This window comes from Myotis nattereri (genome assembly GCF_964212035.1).
Source record: "Myotis nattereri genome assembly, chromosome: 9".
Classification (NCBI taxonomy): domain Eukaryota; kingdom Metazoa; phylum Chordata; class Mammalia; order Chiroptera; family Vespertilionidae; genus Myotis; species Myotis nattereri.
In genome coordinates, this window is record NC_138084.1 from 36323608 (window position 1) to 36333841 (window position 10234).

Consider the following 10234-nt stretch of genomic DNA (forward strand, 5'->3'; position numbering starts at 1 on the left):
TAAGTGGATTTGTGGCTCCTGTAGCATCCTTCTCTTTCTGGATCCTACTTGGGCCTTCAGGCTTGAGCCCTATCTCAAAAGAGGTTCCACAGAGAGCCCTGTACTGGTGGTAATTGGCTGAGAGCAATAAAGTGTAGGTGGGAGCAGAAATAATTATCCTTCTTACACTGTCTATCTACTTCCTTTATTCTCTTTTCCCAGAGTGATGACTGGGGAAGCACCAATATAACTTGCATTTCTCTGTACCTGTTAAGGAACAATCCTGTTACTTGGAAAAAAAAAAAGTAACCTTCCAGGTTTATTTGGAAGCAGAAGACTCAAATGGACTCACAAGAAAGTGTGATCACTTTCTATATGGCATTAAGGTTTTTCCCACTGATCTTGTCTAATTCCACTCCAGTGAGTACTCTTAAACCTTCCACTGGGCATACTACCATTTCTGCTGGTTTCTTCCTTTCCCATCAAGCACCGTGACTATTTTCTCTAGGTATCACCACAGCTACGAGGCACCAATGCCTCTACTAAGAACTGCTTCTTTATCCTCTGGCAACTGCCACATTCAAAAGGCACCACTGACTGCCAGACTCTGAGGCTGCTTCCCAGGTAATAGCCTCATCTGCACCTACCAAGTAACTATGCTTCTTCCCTAGATGATGACTTGGCCACTAGAAACTGCTGCCTTTTCCTCCAGCAATCACAAAGTTCTCCAGGCACTGCCTCTCCGCCAGGTACTATTGCAGTTGCTGTTGCCTGACACCAGTGCTGATGCACTGGAATCCTTCAAGAAGCAAAGCTAAGAAATGTTTGATATGCTTGCCGGATTTAGCAAAACAAACACCAAGAAGTCCAATTAAATTTTAATTTCAGGTAAACAACAAATACTGTAAGTATGTCCCATATAGTTGTGTGAAATGATATTTGGGGCATACTTATACTAAAAAATTATTTGTCGTTTACCTGAAATTCAATTTAACTGGGTGCCAGGTATTTTATCTAGCAACATTAGTATAGAACTAGAGGAGAACTAGTTAGTTATCTTTCCATTTGTGATTAACTCCATTAGAAATGGACCAAAGCAGTATTTACCATAATCTAAGATACTGTATTTTTAGTGCAGAAAGCTTTTGCAGTTTTTATTACCATCCCTCTATAAATCTGACTCAGACTTGATTCCATGGGAACTGGTTCATGGACAAAATCCACTCAAAATCACCTCACTCCAGCCTACACCCCCTCCCATGACTAAGGCTTTATGAGCTGGTCATTCATAATAACCTGACTTCTTTTTCCCTTCAGATGAAAGCAATAAAAGGGAAGGTTATCCCTACAAGACATTGAAACATATTATAAAATCCCTATAATCAAAACAACATAGTACTAGTATAGGAAAAGAAGACCAATGTAACAGAGTAGACATCTCACAAATAAGTCTAAATGCATGTGAGAATTTAATACATGTTAAATGGGAACAAATAAGATGGGGAAAGATAGACTAAACAGTGTTGGAACAACTGGAAAACCATTTAGTAAAAAGGACAAAATCAGATCTACCTTTGATATAATATACCAGAATAAATTCCAGATGGATCAAAGATTTAAATGTAAAAAACAAAACCTTATAACTACTAGAAGAAAATATGTATGGGTCAATTCCTTTCTAACCTGAAGTGAAGAAAATCTTCCTAACTATTCTGATGCAGAATCCAGAAGCAATAAAGATATGATTTGGTATCTTTATTGATACTAGACTACATACATACTTTGATGAATTTGACTACATAAAAATTTAAAAGTTTGTATGGCTAAAAATTCTCATTAAACAAAGTCAAAAGACAAATGATAAACTTGGAAAAGGTATCTGCAATTTAAAAACACAGACAAAGGGCTAATATCTATATATATATAAAAGCCTAATATGCAAAGTGTCCCCTTGGGAGTTTGACCAGGAGACTGGGAGTTCAATTGCTCACTATGACATGCGCTGACCATCAGAGGGCGGCATGGAACCAAGGAAGGCCCCGGGCAGCAGCCAGAAGGAAGATCCCAGCCAGCAACCAGAAGGCCCCGATTGGCCCTGATCGCCGGCCAGGCCTAGGGACCCTACCTGTGCATGAATTTTGTGCACTGGGCCTCTAGTATTTGATAGACAATAGCTCTTAAACATTAAAAGACCATTAACCAAATGGGAAAAATACATAAAGGTAAGAAGAGACAACTCACAACAAAAATGAAAATGGTATATAAATAATATATAAGGTGTTCAATAACACTCATAATACGAAAAATTAAAATTCATGGCCGGCTCAATGGTTAAGCATCTACCTATGAACCAGGAGGTCATGGATGGATTCCTGGTCAGGACACATGCCGGGGTTGCAGGCTTGGTCCCCAGTGGGGGGTATGCAGGAGGCAGCCAATCAATGATTCTCTCTCATCATTGATGTTTCTATCTCTCTCTCCCTTCCTCTCTGAAATCAGTAAAAAATATATTAAAAAAAAATTAAAACAGAGAAACCAAGATGGCGGCATAGGTAAACACCAGAGTTTGCTGCCTTGAAAAACCACTTCAAAAATGCAACTAAAAGACAGAATGGACATCATCCAGAACCACAGGAAGGCTGGCTGAGTGGAAATTCTACAACTAGAAGGAAAGAGGAAAGCATACCGAGACTCAGAGGAGGCGCAGTGCGGAAGTAAAATACTAAGGTACAGAGGCACACATGGAGGGGCTGGCGGCTGAGGGCGTGGTTGTCGTTTTCAATTGGGAGGGAATCTCATGCTCTGAGCTCCAGTTCCGGGCGAGTCTCTAGGGACCCAGACTCATATGGGAGAAGCGGGACTGTCTGGCATCAGTCGGAACTCAAGGGCAGCTTTCTCTCGGAGGGGCTTGCAGCCATTGCGGAGACACTGAGAAGCGGAGCCTCTGAGAGCAGTCATAACTGCTAGCCCCGCCCTGTTGATCCCATGGGACCCGCCCTGCCCAAGCCCTGCAGGGAGGCTTTCGCTGAATAGCCTAAGGCAGAGGCTAGATTAGCACCTCCCTAGAGATCCAAGAGCCAGTGTACCCAGAGGTCAGAGTGGGACCATCCAGTTTGCAGCTCCGTGGAACCATACAGGACACACTCAGGGGGCAGACTCAGTGAGCACCAAAGCCCCACTGAAGCAAGTCTTGCCCTGGAGGGGTGTCTCCAGCACAGAAGTTCTCCCACTGCAGACACAGCTGATTCTCACAGCCAAATGGCCTGGAGGTCAATTTTTCCCAGTGATACCTACAACAATCAAGGCTTAACTACAACGAGACTGTGCACAAAGACCACAAGGGGGTGCACCAAGAGTGTCCTCCTCAGGTAATTGGGGAGGCTGAACCACTGGGCCCTAGGGGACACTTAGCACAGAAAACTACTTTATCAACACAGGGAAGCATAAAAAATGCATAGACAAAGAAAAAGGACACAAATGACAGAAATGGAGGAAAGCAAACTACTGGATATAGAGTTCAAAACACTTTTAAGGTTTTTCAAGAATTTTCTAGAAACTGCTGATAAACTTAATGAGACCTACAAGAAATCTAATGAGACCCTCGAGGTTGTGATAAAGGACCAACTAGAAATTGAGCATACACTGACTGAAATAAAGAATATTATACAGACTCCCAACAGCAGACCAGAGGAGCGCAAGAATCAAGTCAATGATTTGAAATACGAAGAACCAAAGAACACCCAACCAGGAAAGCAAAATGAAAAAAGAATCCGAAAATACGAAGATAGCGTAAGGAGCCTCTGGGACAGCTTCAAGTGTACCAACATCAGAATTATAGGGGTGCCAGAAGAAGAGAGAGAGCAAGATATTGAAAACCTATTTGAAGAAATAATGACAGAAAACTTCCCCTACCTGGTGAAAGAAATAGACTTACAAGTCCAGGAAGCGCAGAGAACCCCAAACAAAAGGAATCCAAAGAGGACCACACCAAGACACATCATGCCAAGAGCAAAAAAAACAAAGAGAGAATCCTAAAAGCAGCAAGAGAAAGAAACTCAGTTACCTACAAGGGAGTACCCATACGAATGTCAGCTGATTTCTCAACACAAACTTTGCAGGCCAGAAGGGAGTGGCAAGAAATATTCAAAGTGATGAATGCCAAGAACCTACAACCAAGATTACTTTATCCAGCAAAGCTATCATTCAGAATTGAAGGTCAGATAAAGAGCTTCACATATAAGAAAAAGCTAAAGGAGTTCATCACCACCAAACCAGTATTATATGAAATGCTGAAAGGTATCCTTCAAGAAGAGGAAGAAGAAGAAAAAGGTAAAGATACAAATTATGAACAACAAATACACATCTATCAACAAGTGAATCTGAAAATCAAGTGAATAATCTGATGAACAGAATGAACTGGTGATTATAATAGAATCAGGGGCATAGAAAAGGAGTGGACTGACTATTCTTTGAGGGGAAAGGGGTGATGGGGATGCGGGAAGAGACTGGACAAAAATCATGCACCTATGGATGAGGACAGTGGGTGGGGAGTGAGGGAGGATGGTGGGGTGGGAACTGGGTGGAGGGGAGTTATGGGGGGAAAAAAGAGTAACTAATGTAATAATCTGAACAATAAAGATTTAATTAATAAACAAATAATAAAAAAATTTAAAACTACTCTCTAATACACCACTTCTATCAGATTGTCACAAATCCAAAAATATAAGATTTTGAATGGTTTTTCTCAGTGGTTAGGCCTGAAGGGTTGTAGATTTGATTCCTGGTTAAGGGCATGTGCCTGGGTTGCAGGTTCCCCAGCCCCAGTGGGGGTAGGTGGAAGCATGTGCGGAGGCGGGGGGCAGGGGGTGGGGGAGAGAAACTAATGTATCTCTGATATGTCTCTCATGTCAATGTTTTTCTCTCTTTCTCCTCCCCTCCTCCCTCCCTCCTTTTCACTCTCTCTAGAAATCAATGAAAAAAATATCCTTGGATGAGGATTTTTAAAAAAATTAAATTTAAGAAGCAATCCCTAAAAATAAGAATTAAAAAAACACACTGAGAAACTACTAAAATAAAACTATTTCAAGGGACTAGAGCATAGTATTTTGACTCTACATCCTTAGTGATATATATTCCAAGAACACAGCATTCAGAACATGTAAACTTCATTTGGTAACCTAATAGTCAATAGTAACATAGGAATTTTGTTATTTGAATCTCTATTCTATACCTTATAATGTAAATAATTTCTTAACTTTATTAAGATTTAATATTTTTGGAAGCTTTTTCTTAGTCTGTTGAGATCTTCCTTCCAGATATATCCTTTGTTTGCCTCAAATAAAGTTTTATAAAAATTCTCAAAAAAAAGATTTAATATTTTCAACGTAAGATAAAAGAGATACAAGTATAACATCAAAGTTAGATTTAAAATCTTATAATATTACATTTAAATTAGGAACATCAGCACAAGCTCTAGATTGTTATTTTCAAACATTTATAGTCCCTAGCTCTGTCCACTGAAAAGAACTAGAAGTAGTGACAATCCAATAACTATGTCTACATTTGGCAACCAAATTGTGGTCTCTAAATACCATTGCCCAGTGAAAGGATCCAAAATTCTTTAGAAGCATGGCTAGCTAGTTCCAGGTCTACAGCAGGAAATTTAGACAATAAGCCAAGAATGGGAACACAAGGAAGCTATCCAAGTCTTGTCAAAAAGACAATATGATGTGGTTACCATTGGCCAAAGATGGGACTATATAAACAATCAAAAGTAATAGTAAATACAATTGATCAAATATATAAAATCCACGAATTTATAATTATACTAAAAGTTAAAATTCCACATGTTGTGTATGACTGCATATAAAAAGAAAGAATTTGGCATTTCTCCTGCCCTTCCTGACGGCTTGCCCTACAGATTTCCAATTTGCCTTGCAGCACCCACAACTGAGTAAACCAACTCCTTGCAATAAATGTCTTAGCACATATTTCCTACTTATCTGTTTGTATGGTTGAACTCTAACATACCCAAATTTCTACAATAGCATGAAAAAAAGGAGGAAAGGAGGACAGCTCTAAATTAAAAGACTTGAAATATAACAAATGCAATGAAAGGATATTGTTTGGATCCTAATTCAAAACAAACTAGTACAAATTAACTACCTATAAAAAGATGATCTTTAGATAATCTTGGAAATATAATTGTGGATTGACTGCTTCTAGTCCTTGTTTTCCATGTAGCAGAGGGATAAATTGACCTAAGTTTTGCTCTCTTGTGGTAGTGGTCATTTGGGAACTGATGGATAACTCCCAGGATTGGAGCAAGTACATACTCTCTATGTTCTTGAGCTTTCTCACTTCATTTCCTCTGGTCCTGTTAGTACTCAATGATCTTTCTTTTGTACATAGTAATGGTAAGGTCTGAGTCTTGTATTTGCATGAGGAGAAACATGACTTCTTTGGTCTGCAGTTATTAGGTATAGCTGGCTTAGGAAAAACCAGATGTCCAGATGGACTAATTGATAGTAATTAAACATTAGTGTGAAAGGGAACTGACAACTAGAAGAAAGAATGTTAACTTGTCTCCTTGCCAAAAAGGTCATCAGGGCAGTGGATTCCTCTGGATTCAGTAAGGTAGAAAGTGTTCAAAGGAAAATCAGATAATGGCAGGGGAGTTGTTGACAGGAATATGGGAATTCCTGAGGTCAGCTGAGATGGCTAAGGCAGGGAGGAAGTTAGCCTAAGGTGGGTGAAGATGAGAAAGAGTTGCACTGATATCAGTGACCATAGAACATAGCAATGAAGGATTGTGGGGGGCTGGCCTGAACTGACATGATAACAATGAGGGTAGGTAATATACAGAACCGACTCTCTCTAAGATCCAGATACATCTTTGGCGAAATGGTGTGGTCAAATCATTCATTTAAAATGGGTTCTCAAAGACTGGGATCCAGTCTGTTTACCTGCTCTGGCCTAATATTGAACACCAGCACCCTTATGGTGTAGATTTAATGAAAATATTTTAAGTTGTTTGGTCAGGCAGCAAAATACAAGATGAACTGACTAAATACGATTCATTATAAGTTCATCAGCTAAGATGTTATTATACTAACCTATCTATGAAGTAACATGGAACTTAGGCTGAGATGACAGTATAGAATGGACAAGAATGGATTGAACCCAATAGTAGAAATATAGCGCAGCAACTAAAACCTGAGGTAGGTTCTGAAGTCAGACAGTGGATGTGAGTCCCTCCTCTGTAGTTTATGAACTATGTGAACTTGGGCAAATTATTTCACCTCTCTAGAACCGCTTTCTCTTCTGTAAAATTAAGATGTTAGTATCTATTTTTAACACCTATCTTTTAGGACCAGGGTAAGGCTTACAAAATATAATAAATATAGGACATATAACAGTGCCTAGCACACACTAAGAAATTTTTAAAAAGAATAAAAAAATTAAACAAGAAGAAATTTTAAAGAAGGTATAGGACATCATGACAGAATGCTTGAGGAGACAGAAATTTCTTCATGATTTAGCCTGGGAGACCAGAAGAATACTGAAGCCACTATGATATGGCAATTGTGAAATTCAGGTGCCATTACTGTGACATTCATTCCTATGGGAGATATTCTATGTAAGTATGGAAGTACAGGACTGGAATACCAATGGAAGAAAACAACTGGCAACGCTGATTTGGGAATCATCTGAATACAGGTGATAACTGAAGTTATGCGTGCATGAGCTCTCCAAATGTGTAAATAAAAGCAGAGGACAGAGGACGGATCTTGAGTAGAAGCAGCCAGAAAGGAGAATTCTGGAAGATGATGAAACCTTAACTTTCACTGTAAGTGACCAGCTGTTCCCTCATATTCTACACAAATAGAACGAAACACAATATCGTATTGAGGAAAAGTACCAGACTAGTGGCCAGGAAATCAGGATCCTAACCCAGTTTAATTAACTTGCTCCGTAGTCCTTAGATGAACTACTTCTCATTGGATCTCAGCTTCTCATCTATAAAAGAAGAATGTTGGACTAGATGATTTATTAGACGGTTCTTTCAACTTTATGATTTTTACATCAGGAAGTTAAAAATGTTTACAACCCATAATCACTAAAGGCCGCCTCATACATTCCCACAGTCCTGTCACAGATGTTTAGTGACCTTACAAAAAGCAGGAGGCATTGAACATACTTTCCTAGAAAAATATTTCAAAAGTCTCTCAGATTTTCCTGGTCTTCACTACAGAACTGTGTTTACTATGATTTTATTGAAGCCTCTGCATTTTAACTGGAAGATACCTATGTAAACTGAATACACATTACAAATGGCAAGATTCATTATAAAAGGATCCTTCTTATAAAACAATTAACTTAGAGGTTCCTTCTTTCATAACTCTTACTATTTATATTTATGGTATCCTACAAACATTTTTCCTACTTTTTTAATACATAAAAAATAAAGATTTCCTTACCCTGCTACAAAATAACTTCATGATAAGAATTCCAGAGAGAATTTTTAATCTCTTTTACTATGGTTTTTAAGATAATCCTTATTACTGTCTTATTGCTTTACATTCTAATTCATTATGCTTGTACAAACGTAAGAAAAAAGCTGTAGAGATGGAAGGAATTATCTAGAGATATCAATAATTATACTAATTTAAATTAACAGTCTTACAGTCTCTCCTATAGTTCATTCCTCATTACTTTCTCCATGAGGTATAAAAAGGAGTGATGGCCCCACTTTATAAAACTGAAGGCAGTCTGTACAGTAATTTTCCTGAATCCAAGGCTCAGATTAGGTTGAAATAGAAAGTCCTTTCCCTCAATTTTATTGACGTATAACTGGCATTTAATAAACTGCACAAATAAAATTGTACAATATGAGAAGTTTTGACATATGTATACACCTGTGAAACTAGCACTATAATCGTGAAAATGAACATATCTATCACACCAAAAAGTTCCCTCCTGCCCATCTCTTTTTCATTCTACTCCCCATCTCCAAACAACCACTGATGTCCTTCTTGTCACTCTAGTTTGGATTGTCTAGAATCTTGTATCAGTGGAATCACACAGTATATATTTGGGAAGTGGGAGAACCTGGTTTCTTTCACTCAGATAATTATTTTGAGATTCACCCATGTTGTTGAGAATATCAATCGTTCATTACTCCTTATTTCTGAGTAGTATTCCACTGTGTGAATATACCACAATTTGTTTTCCATTCACCTGTTGATGGACATTTTGATTGTTTACACTTTGGGCCTATTATAAATAATGCTACTATGACTGTTCATGTACAGACTTTGTGGGCAAATTGCTATGAGTGGAATGAATGGCTAGATCATATGGTGGGTATATGTTTAGTTTTTAAAAAAAATGGCCAATCTGTTTTCCAAAATAGTTGTTTCCTTTTATATTCCCAACATGCTGTATATGAGAATCTAGCTGTTTCACATCCTTGTCAGCACTTCTTATGATCAGTCTTTTTTTTAAAATATATTTTTATTGATTTCAGAGAGGGAGAGGGAATGGGAGAGAAAGCTAGAAACAACAATGAGAATATTGATCGGCTGCCTCCTGCACACTCCACACTGGGGATTGATCCCACAACCTGGGCATGTGCCCTGACCGGGAATGAAACCATGAGTTTCATTCGAAGCTCAACCGCTGAGCCACGCCAGCAGGGCTATGATCAGTCTTTTAAATTTCAGCTATTCTAGTAACTAGGGTGTTCAGTGATATCTCATTGTACCTCTAATATTCATTTCCCTAATGAATAATGATGTTGAGTATCTTTTCATGTGCTTAGTTTTTCATGCATTTATCTACTTTGATGAAGTGTCTTCAAATCAGGCAGTATAAGTCCCTCAACTTTCATTTTCTTGATCAAAGTTTTGGCAACTCTAAGTCCTTTGAATTTCCACATAAATTTAGAATTAGCTTAGTAATTTCCACAAAAAGAACCTGCTATGATTTTTATTGAACTTGCCTTTAAAACTATAGATCAAATCAGAGATAAATCACATCTTAAAAATACAGAATCTTCTGACCCATGAACATGATATATCTCTGTATTTAGATCATTAACGTCTCTCACAATGTTTTGTAATTTTCAGTTTATATGTCTTTCACCTCTTTGGTCAAATTTATTCCTAAGTATTTTACTTTATTTTTGCTGCTGAATGGCATTTTTAAAATTTCAATGTCCAATTGTTCCAAAATATATAAAGAACTACAACTC

At 38.1% G+C, this 10234-nt stretch overlaps 1 long non-coding RNA gene across 1 annotated transcript in view; it reads right to left on the reverse strand.

Annotated features, from left to right (window-relative positions):
- The window catches only part of LOC308524549, a 157194-nt gene that overhangs the window by 144781 nt on the left and 2179 nt on the right, over window positions 1-10234 (reverse strand). The window lies entirely within an intron of this gene.